The sequence below is a fragment of the Salvia splendens genome, chromosome 16 (genome assembly GCF_004379255.2).
Source record: "Salvia splendens isolate huo1 chromosome 16, SspV2, whole genome shotgun sequence".
NCBI lineage: Eukaryota > Viridiplantae > Streptophyta > Magnoliopsida > Lamiales > Lamiaceae > Salvia > Salvia splendens.
The window spans coordinates 28950647-28964305 of record NC_056047.1 but is presented as its reverse complement, the minus strand read 5'-3'; the positions used below and the strand labels follow the sequence as shown (position 1 = coordinate 28964305).

General features: G+C 40.7%; 1 long non-coding RNA gene across 1 annotated transcript; it reads right to left on the bottom strand.

Moving 5' to 3' along the window:
- Nucleotides 1-4555: 4555 nt before the first annotated feature.
- Nucleotides 4556-5204, bottom strand: LOC121771148. The gene is made up of 2 exons (XR_006043946.1): nt 4739-5204; nt 4556-4619 (listed from the first exon to the last, which is right to left on the bottom strand). It is a non-coding gene; the product is annotated as an uncharacterized LOC121771148 (long non-coding RNA).
- Between the last annotated feature and the right edge of the window lie 8455 nt (nt 5205-13659).

The following is a 13659-nucleotide window of genomic DNA, read 5'->3' as shown; positions in this document are numbered from 1 at the left end:
GATTAAGTAGACTAGTTAAGCTTTTATGAGTTGATCAGCTTAATAGTTTAATCACTCCAGTCCAGTAGTTAACTTAACCCACACCTAGAAGCGTGGCAGCAGCCACTCCCATTTCGTGGCCAACATGCAAATCTCAAACGTCTCTTCTCTGTGGGATCGATCCTTATTTCCCTGTACTAGTTAATAGTATTAGTGGGTTAAGGTTTTGAAAGAACGCTTTCTTGCTATCTTATTCATCTCACTCAAGTCGAATCAGTGTCGAGTCGTTCAGCCCGAGCTTTTACTGGATCCACTCATCTGCAGTTTGCAGGTAGCAGGCATATGTAGGCTGGCTTGATCATTTCGACGATCCAGCTAGAGCAGTCCACAACGACACAAATACAAGAGAAGAGCGAGCATGCAGAAAGCAGCTTTCACGGCCTCTCTATTTTCTGTTTAGTAGAAAGTGTTCTACTCTAGGCTTTTAACTCATTTTTTAGAGGGCTTCACAGTTGATTTAAATTAAGGCTTTTCTATCGTTCTTACTTCGTCTAAACTGACTTCAATTTAATACATAAGAGGGTTTCACAAATTGACATGTATTCACTCTTCAATCATTCTCCCTAAGTGGCTCTTGCTTTTCATTTCACTAATTATTCATAAACATAGAACCTAAAAAAAACTCTATTGACTCCTAGACCTGGCAACATATGTACATGCTCAAACACTTTTCTACACTAACTCCCCCTCCTCACTTCATTTTAGCTTTTCCTCAAGCATTCGATGAAGTTAAACAAGGTGCTTAGTGTAGAACAAACATAACAACATAAACTTCTCACACATGAAGTAGCTAGAAAGAGCTTGTGCACTTGATATTTCTCAATAAAACAGGTTCAGGGGATTCACTAGATCACAGGGTCCAGGAGATCATGAATCTATTAGAAATGGTCGTTGGATACACTTTTTCTATTTCAAAACCTCAACCAACTATACTATTGGCTAGTATAGGGAAGTGAAGATCGATCCCACGAGGACGGACGTGCTACGAAGCTGCATTTAAGATGTTTTGGGAGGGATTGACTGCTGCCACGCAACAAGTGGGTCGAGTGTTTAAACTACTGGACTTGGGAACTCAGAATTAGATTAGTCTATCTGCTGGGTCCGGGAAACGGGAACGTACGACATATGCATGACTCAGAACGCTAAAATAACTTGAGAAACGGAATCAAACAAACTGGAGATTAAACAAACTTTCCCAAAATGACCAAACAAACTAGCACAGAAAGTGGGGATCAATTTCCCTTAACTAGTCAGGTGCTGAAAAGCTGCAGAAAAATAAGAGAACAAAGCAGAGAAAACAAACATATTGCAGATTTGATCTCAACTACTATCAAACTTCATGTTCTTCAGGAATCCAACGAGAACACAGAGTAAAACATAGTATAAAACACCATGAAAACAAAGCAAGTTCCGGATCTGGATTTAAACAAGAAATTTAAGACTAAACTTGACAGATCTAAACTACTTGGCCTAGCAGATGCGAGATCAAACACTTAAAGCCATAATCATGCAGAATTTAAACAACAAGCTCCAGATCCACCACGATTCACAAAATCCCAATGTCTCCATAATCAGATCCACCAATTACAACCACAATCCAACAGATCCCAACTCCAAACATCCAACAAACAACAAATATGAAATGGGAAAATAGAAACACACATTAACACAACAAAATCCAACAAAAACCAATAGAAGTTTCCATAATATATAAAACTAAGTTTGATTCTAGCAGAAACAAAAACTACTAAGCTAATAACCAGCAAGTACTTAAAAACGAGAACTAATCCAAAGCAGAATGTAAAATATTGTTTCTTCGCCCACGCAGGGCGGTGTTACACAACAGCAAGCGAAGTAGAACCACCACGGTAGCCGGAAATCACCCCATATCCAAGTGTGCAGTGAACTGAAGCGTGTTTTGAAGTGTGGAGCTAACTGAGTGAGCTGAAATTATGCTAGGTGCCTCCCTAAAAGTGATCCTCATTCTTCTTCAATGTTGAGCTCTTTATATGGGTAAGGCTCTGATCCTTAGGGCATGTTCTTGGTGAATTGACGCTTGTGCCCCCGAATAGGATCTTTTAAAATCTGCTCTTGCTCCTTTCTGCTCCTGTCGCCAACTTCCTGATTCTCCTAGCTCCGAGCGACAACTTCTGATGTTTCACTTTGAAATTCGTCTCTTTTGCATCTGCCAGGTCAATTAGCACAAACTCCTGTATCCGGCAGATTTATTACGCACATGAACTTACAAACATACATTAGTGTTCCAAAAACACAGAATTTAACCCAAAACCAATGTAAGAAACGAGCCTTATCAAACTGCTCATACTTAAACCATACTTGTCCTCAAGTATAAAAGATAAGAAAAAAAGAAAAAAGGCAAGTTTCAATGCATGGCTCCCCCTTTTGCCCACTCTAAGGAAAAAGAACAAAAATAAACTAAAGCTCAAACACATATGGACACACAAAACACTACTCTAACACACGGAAAGACACAAAGAAAAACACATCGACACATAAGTGCATAAACTGGTTTATTTCCTGGCAGCCATCCCCACAAGATTAAGGTCAATTCAATGTGGTCAGGTTGTCAGTTCGTCAAGATAGCCTTCATTCTTACAATCTGTTGGATTCACTCTATCACTCATTCCTCACCAGGGATGTTAGGATCATTCGCTCATCATTTTTCCATACCACTGATGCCTTGAGTTCTACTGACACATGAAAGTTCCTTAAGGTCTTTCATTTGGTTGTAACGGGACCAGAGGATTATATTATATGTAGGTGAGAATCCTAGGGGGCCTAAGTTCAAAAAGTATGCGTGAAAACATCTGAAGGACATGTGATCTTAGGGACAAAAGATGGAAACAACCTTCCTTTTTATCTCCCAAGAAATTGGAGTTGTTCCCTAGCCAAGTTGGCCTTATTCCTTTTTCTACCGGGTCATGTTGTAAATTTTTTTCCTGCCCTGAATTTTTTCTAATATTATTTTTTGTCTCTTTTTCCCTTTTCTTGGATCAGGTTACAACTTTCCCTACCCTCTTCTTTTTTCTTACAAATTTTCCTGGGTTAGGTAACAGATTTTCCTGCCCATTTTATAACTACTCTTCTCTTTTTTTTTCTCGGGTCAGGTTGCAGAATCCCCTGCCGGTTTTATTTTCTAACTTCTTACTTACATTCCCCTGTTCTATCACCCTATTTCCTACCCCAAATGGTGAGCTGTTCATTCCTGCCCCCTTGTTCACATGGCATGAAGGCCAATGGTTCCAAAAAATTGGGAAAAATTCAATGTAGGCACAAGGTGCTCACTAAGGGTTGCCTTTCCAATGAGGCAGGTTCAGCAGGTTTGAAAGAATTGAGCTTAAGTGGTTATCCCTATTTCCTTTAGTCCTCATTACCCCTGTCATTTTCCTCTAAGCATCAAGTGACAACCTCTCTATTTTCTATTTAGTAGAAAGTGTTCTACTCTAGGCTTTTAACTCAATTTTTAGAGGGCTTCACAGTTGGTTTAAATTAAGGCTTTTCTATCATTCTTTCTTCGTCCAAACTGACTTCAATTTATTAAAGAAGAGGGTTTCACAAATTGACGTGTATTCTCTCTTCAATCACTTTCCCTAAGAGGCTCTTGCTTTTCATTTCACCAGTTATTCATAAACATAGAACGTAAAAAAACTCTACTGACTCCTAGACATGGCAACATATGTACATGCTCAGACACTTTTCTACACTAACCCTGTAACGCCCCGTTTTTCTAAACCTAATTTGTGAACCCTAAAGTACTTGTATTTAATGCTATTAATTTTGCGAAGTCCGTGAATTAATTGTCGGTAAATTAATTGGTGAATTAGTTGTTGTTGGACTAGAAGTTGTGAAATAAAATATTATGCAAATATAAATAATTCCTGCTCGTGAGGAATATTTATTGGACTCAATTCCGTGTTGGATCCGATAAATTAAATAATTAATATAAAAGTCCAGTCCGTGTTTAATAAATTGTGTGCTGCACAATTTAAAATAAAATACAATGGGCCGTGAATTAAACTAAGCTAATTAAAATAAAATATCTTTAATTCAAATATTAATTAAAGATTCTACGCAGATTTTCCTCCTCCGTGATGGAATTTTTCCTCTTCCGTAATCTGCAAATAAAATACCAAATAAATTCAATTAAATCAAAAGGAGAAAAATTTGAATCCCCTCCCTCAACCCACGTTGAAACCGTTCCCCTCTCTCCCCAAATCTCTCCCACATCCAAACCACCCATCCCTCTATTTTTTTTAATCTTCAATTCAACTATTTTTCCTATTCTAATCGTTCCCTGCAGCCAGAAAACAAGACCCATTCTTCTCAACGTCAATTGAAGGTAAACAATTTCCATGTTGATTTGTACCTAAATTGCTCCTATTTCAGAATCTAACATCAACAATTACTATCAACATAAACTGAAAATTTGCAGCTTCAAGAACCTTTCTTTGCAAGCTTGTGAACTCCACAACTAAGTCCTACTCAAGGAGGTATATTTTTACTCGATCCTAAAGCATGAAACTCCTTTAGCAATTGTTTCACAGCATGTCATCATCCACCTTTCCCACACATAACACAATTATTCGAACTATCACCGAACAAACACCGCAGTTAAACACACTGTAAGCAATCGAAAATTTAGAACGAAAAGAAACGTTTTTTTTAAATGAGAACTTACCTTTCGGAGTAAATCGGGGTCTTGCGGGGCTGAACGGGTTAGTTTCGGGGCAAATCGGGGCTATTCGGAGGCTGCCGGAGTAGGCGCGGTCTCGGAATACAACAGCGGCGGCGAGGTCCAGTCGCACGCCGGCGAGCTGGGGCGGCTGGAGCAGTGACGGAGCAGCGGTGCGGTCGGCAGCAGCTCTTCCCGACGGTACAGCGGCGAGCTCCGTGCGGTCTGCAGCGACGATGGCGACTCCCTCCGGCGAGTCACGGGCTCTGAACTGGAATTGAGTCGGAGGAGGCGACGGCGGGTGGAGGAATTGCTCCGATCTGGCGAGAGAGAAAGAGAGATAGGAAGAGAGAAAGAAAGAGGCGTGTAGATGATGATGAGTAAGTGGGTTCTTGGTTTTTTTAAAATTTGGGCCTTGGTTTGTTTTAAAATTTGGGGCCTTGTGGATTTATTAAAGTATGGAGCTTTTGTTCTTTTTAAATGAATTGGGCCTTTGCCTTATTTAAGGAATTGGGCTTAATAAATTAGAAGGGGGGATTTATTTAAAGTTTGACCCTCTTTTATTTTGGGGCATCTTAATTAAATTGGAGATATAAGGGGAGGAAATAATTAAGTTTTGGGCCGACAATTAATTGGGGCGAACTATTTTAAATAAATCTTTGAATTGATAATAAATTTAATTATGGGGAATTATTTAATATTTCAACGAATGAATAATTATATCCTAAAGTCCGAAATAATTATAGTTCGAGGGAAAGTGGTTGCGTTAATTTAATTGCACACTTTTATAATTTCGGGAATTTTATTTCTATACCATTAACAAAAAATACGAGGAGCCAACGAAGGAAATTGGGAGCGTAAGCGGCCGTCGAACAATCCAAAACCGAGATAAAAGACTTTGCTTAGGATGCATGCTTTTTTGGTTATTTGTTTGAAGCAATGTGTTCATTTATCTATTATATAATTTGTTAAAGGTGAATCATCGCAAGGAAATCGTGATCACAAAGGAAAGAACGTAATTTCAAACTAAGCACTCGAGGTGGGCTTTCTTTTTAAATAAGGACAAGGTCCTAAATATTTTTATCGATGGAAATGAAATTGTATTTATCATGCCGTGATTTGATTTTTAACGTGCCTATCTGATGTGGCTATGAGCCATTGTTATATAAATCGAATTCGGGTCCTTGTAGGGCAACAAACCCTACCTGGACTAGTGTACACCTATGGTAGATCGTGTGCTAGCGTACGGGCTGGCCGGTCTAGTGGCTTGGTTTGTGGCCACATTCCAAGTCATGTATTGGCAGATATGGTAAACGTCTATGGGAAAATGATTGATCAGTCGACTTTTACAATGGGAAATAATTTTGAGTGCCTCGGGCCTTTCTAAAGCTAAACCCCGATGGTTACTTATGTATGCCATGATAAATGATATTTTGATTGAAAATGTTTTCGGCATGAGCCCACTGAGTATATTTCATAGTACTCAGCCCTGCATGTGTTTTCCCTATGTGCAGGTTGAGCGGCGACGAGGATGTGGTGGTGTTGAGCAAGTGAATTTAAGAGATTATTATTGTCTTTGAACCTTGAGTGCCGTTGTGTCTTCACACATGGCGTCACTCTTTCTCTTGGTCGTTTCCGCTGTGTCGTTTCGTTTAATTATGTTATATTTGGGCCGACAACTTTAATTATTAGGATAATGGATATTCTTGGTTATTTATTGGGATATTAATTGTTAGTCCAACTTGTGATTGAAACCCTAATTCTTTTCGTCTGTTCATTTAATACTTTTAATCACGATCGCCCGTATTTATTAACCCTAAAAGGGCGGTCGTGACAGTTTGGTATCAGAGCCTCAGTTTCTTTCCGCTCTGGACCCAAGAATCTTTTGGAGTCAAAATCTATCCTTGTATTAATTGGCTAAAGTGTTAAACCTCGAAGGCTCAACACCACAACTCGTCACGCCCAACCACGAAAGAAGCGGTAAGAACATTTTGGCGATTTTTTAAAATGAATTACCGAAAATTTTGAAATTCAGTGGAAAATGGTTCCTTGCAAAAATGGCAATTCTGGGCCTATTGGAATTTTAAAGTAAATGCTATGGCTTTGGAAAATATTGTGGTCATACGAGACGCGACAAACTATAGGACGTGAGACACTATGGAAGTATGTTATTGAAGGTGTTGAATGTGATGGATATTGAAGTATGAAAATGAATCGCATGCTTGAGACGGGGACTTGTTATTACATGTTTGAACTGCGAATTTAATTTGAAGAACATATATGTTGAATACTTGAACGGTGAAAATTCTAATGCATATTTTGTTGAAATCATATGATTTTGGAAGTATGAAACGCAAACTATGACGCATGTGTAGTTGCAATTACGTGATTGTGGTATAAAGATGGACATGAATAGCATGATTTATGAAAATGTGATTCCATGGGCGACGGATTGATTGAGTTACTATTTTAAATATTAATATATATGCTGGATGAAATGCTATGGAATGCCAAATGGTTTATATGGATAAACATGTTTGACTGCGCAATGTATAAATGACGTTTTATGTGATAGTGCATGATTGATGAAATACTATAGAATCAATATGAAAGTGAAATGTTGAATTTTGAACCTTGTTGCAAACGTAGAACCCATATGAAGCTTGAATTAAGCAACGATCGAATATGTGTTGAAGTATGAGACTATGAACTATGTCTGGAAAACATAGAGTGCCTAAGAAGTATGCTAGGCTGAACGTGCTTGAACATAGTTGTAAATTGATGACCACAATATCACTTTCCTGAGTGATGGGACAAACGAAAACATATACTTCGAACTAGACGGATTATTGTAATTGTCTATTGTCTTCCCTGGATGATAAGAACAAAACGAAAGGAAGTTTTTAACGAGATCAAGGAAAGAAGAAATGTTAGGTGATGTATCCTTACAACGACGAGAATTTGTGCCTGCAATCAAATAGAGTGAATGCAATCGGGTATAACATGTTAATGCGACTACGCGTTACAAATATGGCAACACTTATGACACGTTAAGGCCATGAGGGTTATTATGTTTTGATGAGAATGACCGCTAGGGCGTGCCAAAAACAATATGAAGATGTGACCTTCAAGGTCAGTTAATTGATGTAACAACACCGAGAATCTTGACTTAGCATCTAGAGTTTTCGAGAACGCTTCTATTATCTTCGGGAAATGATGGAGTGCTACCTTTGTAGCTAGAATGGATGAGTTTAATTGACAGTACTTACTTGGATTATCATAAATTTCTTTCAATGAAGCTCCTTGACAATGGTATTCTTTTCGTGCATTTAAAACCTTTGATTGACCTGCAATTTGTAAGTGATGCATCACTGTTTCCTTTTAATGAAAGTAGTGACTCATTCTTGTTCCTCTTGAGTCATTTTCGGAGCCATTCTAATCAAGGGAAATTTCAATAGTGTTCCTCATGTTGAAACCCGTTCTGATCCAAGTAAGACTGTTAAATAGATTTCTAAATTCTTGATACAAGACTCTCAAGGAAGACAACGGCTCGATCTCTGCAAACACATATGAGGAATACGTTTCAAGAGACACATACAAAATGATACACCAACAACATGAGGAGTCGAATGTTTTCGCATCTATGCTTAGCTGTAGCAATCAGCCAAAGAATCGAACGTTATACCACACCAGACATTAGGTCTTGAGAAACAAAAAGCTGAGAGAAGCCGTGCACATCAAATGATCACGTTTTACGGCTCGTAAATTTATGTAAGTGGTTGATCAAGGGATATACGGATAACAACTTAGAGTCGGAATATTAAGGTCGTCGCATGAGATCATCACTGTACGATAGTATTGGAATGAAAATACGAGCACCCTGATAGATTATGATATACGAACGAAGGTCGTAGACGAGAGAAAATCGTCCAGCAAGTGGCGAAATTGAATCAACTAAAATGGGAAATAATCGAAAGGAGAAACGCGTGTAAGCACCATCACCATCACCTCCTCCACCTAAGCCAGAATGGCATATTGAATGGTTTTGCTAAAGCAAAATCCTCCTATCTTCGATGGGATAGGAGAGCTAGCAAAGGCCGAGACTTGGATATGCGCTTTGGAGCGTATTATCACAGTTCTGATGTGCAACGATGAGGAATGAATGACTTGTGTGACCTATGGGTCAGCCGATATCTGGTGGGATACCAAGATGAAGACTACGCCACGAGATCAAGTGGGTAGAATGACTTGGGAGAACTTTAAGGAGGAGATATATATCAAGTACGTACCAACGAGCTACCGAAAAGCAAAGGCGCCTGAGTTTTACAACTTAACCCAAGGGCGCATGTCGGTGACTGAATATGATCGAACACTCTGCGATATGACTCGGTATGCACCTGAACAAGTTGACACCGACGAGAAGCTAGCCGATAAGTTCCGTGAGGGTCTAAGGCATGAGATAAAGATGGCACTAGCTAGTCGTGGGAGACTTACATACGCGGAAGAGTTGGCCCTCGCACTAGATGTTGAGGCAGCTATGCCCAGGGAGAGAGTGACGGAGAACACTACATTAGCTTTACCTCCACTACATCATTCCCGGGAGAAGAGGAAGTGTGATGGGAATATGACCCACTATGAGAACAAGAGGTACCAGCCCACCCAAAACCGACCACAGTATGTGGGCAGACAAAATTTCTCTAACCAGAGGGGTGACTTCTGACCCAGACCACCACAATGCAATGTGTGCTCCAAGTACTATTTCGGAGAGTGTAGAATGCAGAACACTACCAAGTGCTTTAACTGTGAGGGAAATGGCCACTTCTCTAGAGAGTGTCCGAGCAAGAATGCGGGGATGGGGTCAAGGCAGAACAATCAAGGATTCTGTCAGCAGTCGAGGGCACCACCGGCTGAACCAAGGATGAATTGTGATCAACCTCCGCGACAACAACAACCTCACCGCCCAAGACTTCCCTCCCAGGCTAGAGCATATGAGCTGAGTTTTAGACAACCCAAGACTGAACAAGGACGAGAATTTGGAAGGTATGGGCAAACTCCTCGATACGGGCGCATCACATTCTTTCATATCAGAACTCTGTGTGGACACATTTAGTTGCCAGCAAATAAATCTGAACATAGGATGATGGTGACCTCACCAGTGGGAGAGGTAGTAGAGATTTCTCGAACATGCTCGAACATAGAAATTGCTATGGGAGAACTTAGGCTAGTCGCGCACGACTTACAAGTTATGGCCATGAAGGATGTCGATGTAATCTTGGGAATGGATTGGTTGACTGCAAATTTTGCTACTATTCGTTGTAAGGAGAGACAAATATCATTACAAGCCCTTGGAAAAGAACCAATCGTGTATCATGGAATCACGACGAACAGGAAAAAAAATTCTATCATCTCCGCGCTCCAAGCCACTACGATGTTGAGAAAAGGGCGTCCTGCCCATCTGGTCTATCTACAAGGAGATGAGAAGGAGGAAAGGAAAGTGGAGGATGTCGCTGTGGTACGAGAATTTCCAGACGTCTTTACTGAAGCGTTACTTGGACCACCGCCAGATCGACAGTTGGAGTTCACAATTGACCTAGAGCCAGGGTCGGCACTGGTGTCTAAGGCCTCATATCGAATGACGCCAAAAGAGTTGGAAGAACTCAAGATACAACTTCAAGAGCTTATGGACTTGGGTTTCATTATACCCAGTGTTTCACCGTGGGGGGGCGCCTGTGCTTTTTGTTAAGAAGAAAGATGGGTCGATGAGAATGTGCATCGATTATAGAGAATTGAACAAGATGACTCTCAAGAACAAATATCCACTGCCGAGAATAGATGACTTATTCGATCAACTTCGGGGAGCTGGCGTGTTCTCAATGATTGACTTGAGGTCCGGATACCATCAATTGAGGGTCCGAAGAGAGGACATACCGAAGACTGCTTTTCGCACAAGATATGGTCACTATGAGTTCGTGGTAATGCCATTTGGACTGACGAATGCACCTGCCGTATTCATGGATTTGATGAACCGAGTATTCCACCCATACTTGGATAAATTCGTTTGGTATTCATAGATGATGTACTCGCTTACTCGAGGAATGAGAAGGAACACGAAAAGCACCTGCGAATTACCTTGGAGACGTTAAGGTGTGAGGAATTGTATGCTAAATTCAGCAAGTGTGAATTTTGGCTTAAGGAAGTAAATTTCCTTGGTCATATCGTGACGGCAGAAGGAATTCGAGTGGATCCTACTAAGGTTGAGGCGGTACAACGGTGGAAAGCACCTACAACACCAAACGAGATTCGGAGTTTCCTCGGCTTGGCAGGATACTACCGAAGGTTTATTGAAGGGTTCTCCAAGATAGCGAGACCCATGACTCAACAACTCAGTGTGAGGCAAGTTTTCAACTATTGAATGAGAAGCTAACTAGTGCACCGATTCTAGCTGTGCCAGAGCCTGGAGTGAACTACGTAGTGTACACGGATGCTTCAAAGGTGGGACTCGGATGTGTATTGATGCAAAACAACAAGGTGATTGCTTATGCATCCCGACAATTGAAGCCACACGAGTTGAACTATCCAACCCACGACTTGGAGTTAACAGCGGTAATTCACGCCTTAAAGATTTGGAGACATCATCTCTACGGAGTTCGATGTGAGATTTTTACAGACCACAAAAGCCTGAAGTATTTCTTCGAGCAGAAAGATTTGATTATGCGGCAAAGAAGATGGCTCGAGTTAGTGAAAGACTACGATTGTGGCATCAATTATCACCCCGGCAAAGCAAATGTAGTGGCGGATGCTTTGAGCCGGGAAGATCATTCCCAGCTGGCTACTTTTATCACCAAGGAAGAAAGCCTGATTCGCGAGTTCAGCAAGATGTGTTTGGAAGTGGTAAGAGCACCTGAAACAGTGGAAGCACGAATCGCCACTTTAGCCGTTGAACCAGATCTGAGGTCGAGAATTATTGCGGCACAACGGATGGATGCAAAGTTGGAGGAGATTCGCGTAGAAGTGCCAACCGGTGAATCTGGGAATTTTAGTGAAGAAGGCGACAATGCCCTTACTTTTGAAGGAAGATTATGCATGCCAGATAGCGAGGAGCTCAAAAATGAGATTATGAGTGAGGCGCATGAAACTCCTTACACTGCCCACCCAGGAAGTACGAAAATGTATCAAGATTTGAAGAAATCCTTTTGGTGGAATGGTATGAAGAGGGACATAGCATCATTTGTCGAAAGATGCCTAGTCTGCCAGCAAGTGAAGATTCTACATCAACGACCGTATGGGAAGTTGCAACCACTAGAGATTCCTGAATGGAAATGGGAGCACACCGCCATGGATTTTGTGACGGGATTGCCAAGGACTCTGAGAGGGAATACCGCCATTTGGGTAATTATAGATCGACTTACCAAGAGTGCGCATTTCATACCGATTCTCATAAGCTATGGGTCCAACAAACTGGCTCAAATTTACATAAGGGAGACAGTTCGATTGCGTGGAGTCCTAGTGACTATCACGTCCGACCGTGACCCAAAATTCACCTCAAGATTTTAGATAAGTCTACAGAAGGAGCTTGGAACCAAATTGAACTTCAGCACGGCATTTCACCCGCAAACCGATGGACAGTCCGAAAGAACGATCCAAACTCTCGAAGATATGCTGAGAGCCGTGGTACTCGACCGAGGGGGAAGTTGGGAGGCGGCACTACCACTGATCGAGTTCGCCTACAACAACAGTTTTCAGGCAACAATAAACATGGCACCGTACGAGGCATTATATGGAAGAAAGTGTAGATCGCTGCTCTACTGGGATGAAGTTGGCGAGAGAAGAGTACTCTGACCTGATGTAGTTGAAGAGATGGTGGGAATCGTTCGGCAAATTCGGGAAAGGATAAAAGAAGCTCAAGACAGACAAAAATCATACGCGGATGTCTGACGAACTGATTTACAATTCCAAGCTGGCGACAAAGTTTTTCTGAAAGTATCCCCGTCAAAAGGGATAACACGATTCGGTGTCAAGGGCAAACTGAAGCCGCGATTTATTGGGCCTTATGAAATTCTTGAAGGAGTGGGCCCCGTTGCATACCGTTTGACGCTCCCACCAAACCTTGGAAATGTGCACAACGTTTTTCATGTGTCACAGTTACGAAAATACGTGTTCGACCCGAAGCACGTGATCCGTTTTGAGGAAGTCGCGTTGAATTCGGACTTGAGCTACGAAGAGAGACCCCAATCTATTTTGGACCGAAAGATCCAAATTGTGAGAAATAAAAATGTTGCTTGTGTGAAAGTACTATGGGAAAATCATGGGCATGAAGAAGCCACGTGGGAGAATGAGGATAAAATGATGGAATTGTATCCCGAACTCTTTTCTTGAGGATAACAAATTTCGGGACGAAATTTCTGCTAAGGTTGGTAGGATGTAACGCCCCGTTTTTCTAAACCTAATTTGTGAACCCTAAAGTACTTGTATTTAATGCTATTAATTTTGCGAAGTCCGTGAATTAATTGTCGGTAAATTAATTGGTGAATTAGTTGTTGTTGGACTAGAAGTTGTGAAATAAAATATTATGCGAATATAAATAATTCCTGCTCGTGAGTAATATTTATTGGACTCAATTCCGTGTTGGATCCGATAAATTAAATAATTAATATAAAAGTCCAGTCCGTGTTTAATAAATTGTGTACTGCACAATTTAAAATAAAATACAATGGGCCGTGAATTAAACTAAGCTAATTAAAATAAAATATCTTTAATTCAAATATTAATTAAAGATTCTACGCAGATTTTCCTCCTCCGTGATGGAATTTTTCCTCCTCCGTAATCTGCAAATAAAATACCAAATAAATTCAATTAAATCAAAAGGAGAAAAATTTGAATCCCCTCCCTCAACCCACGTTGAAACCGTTCCCCTCTCTTCCCAAATC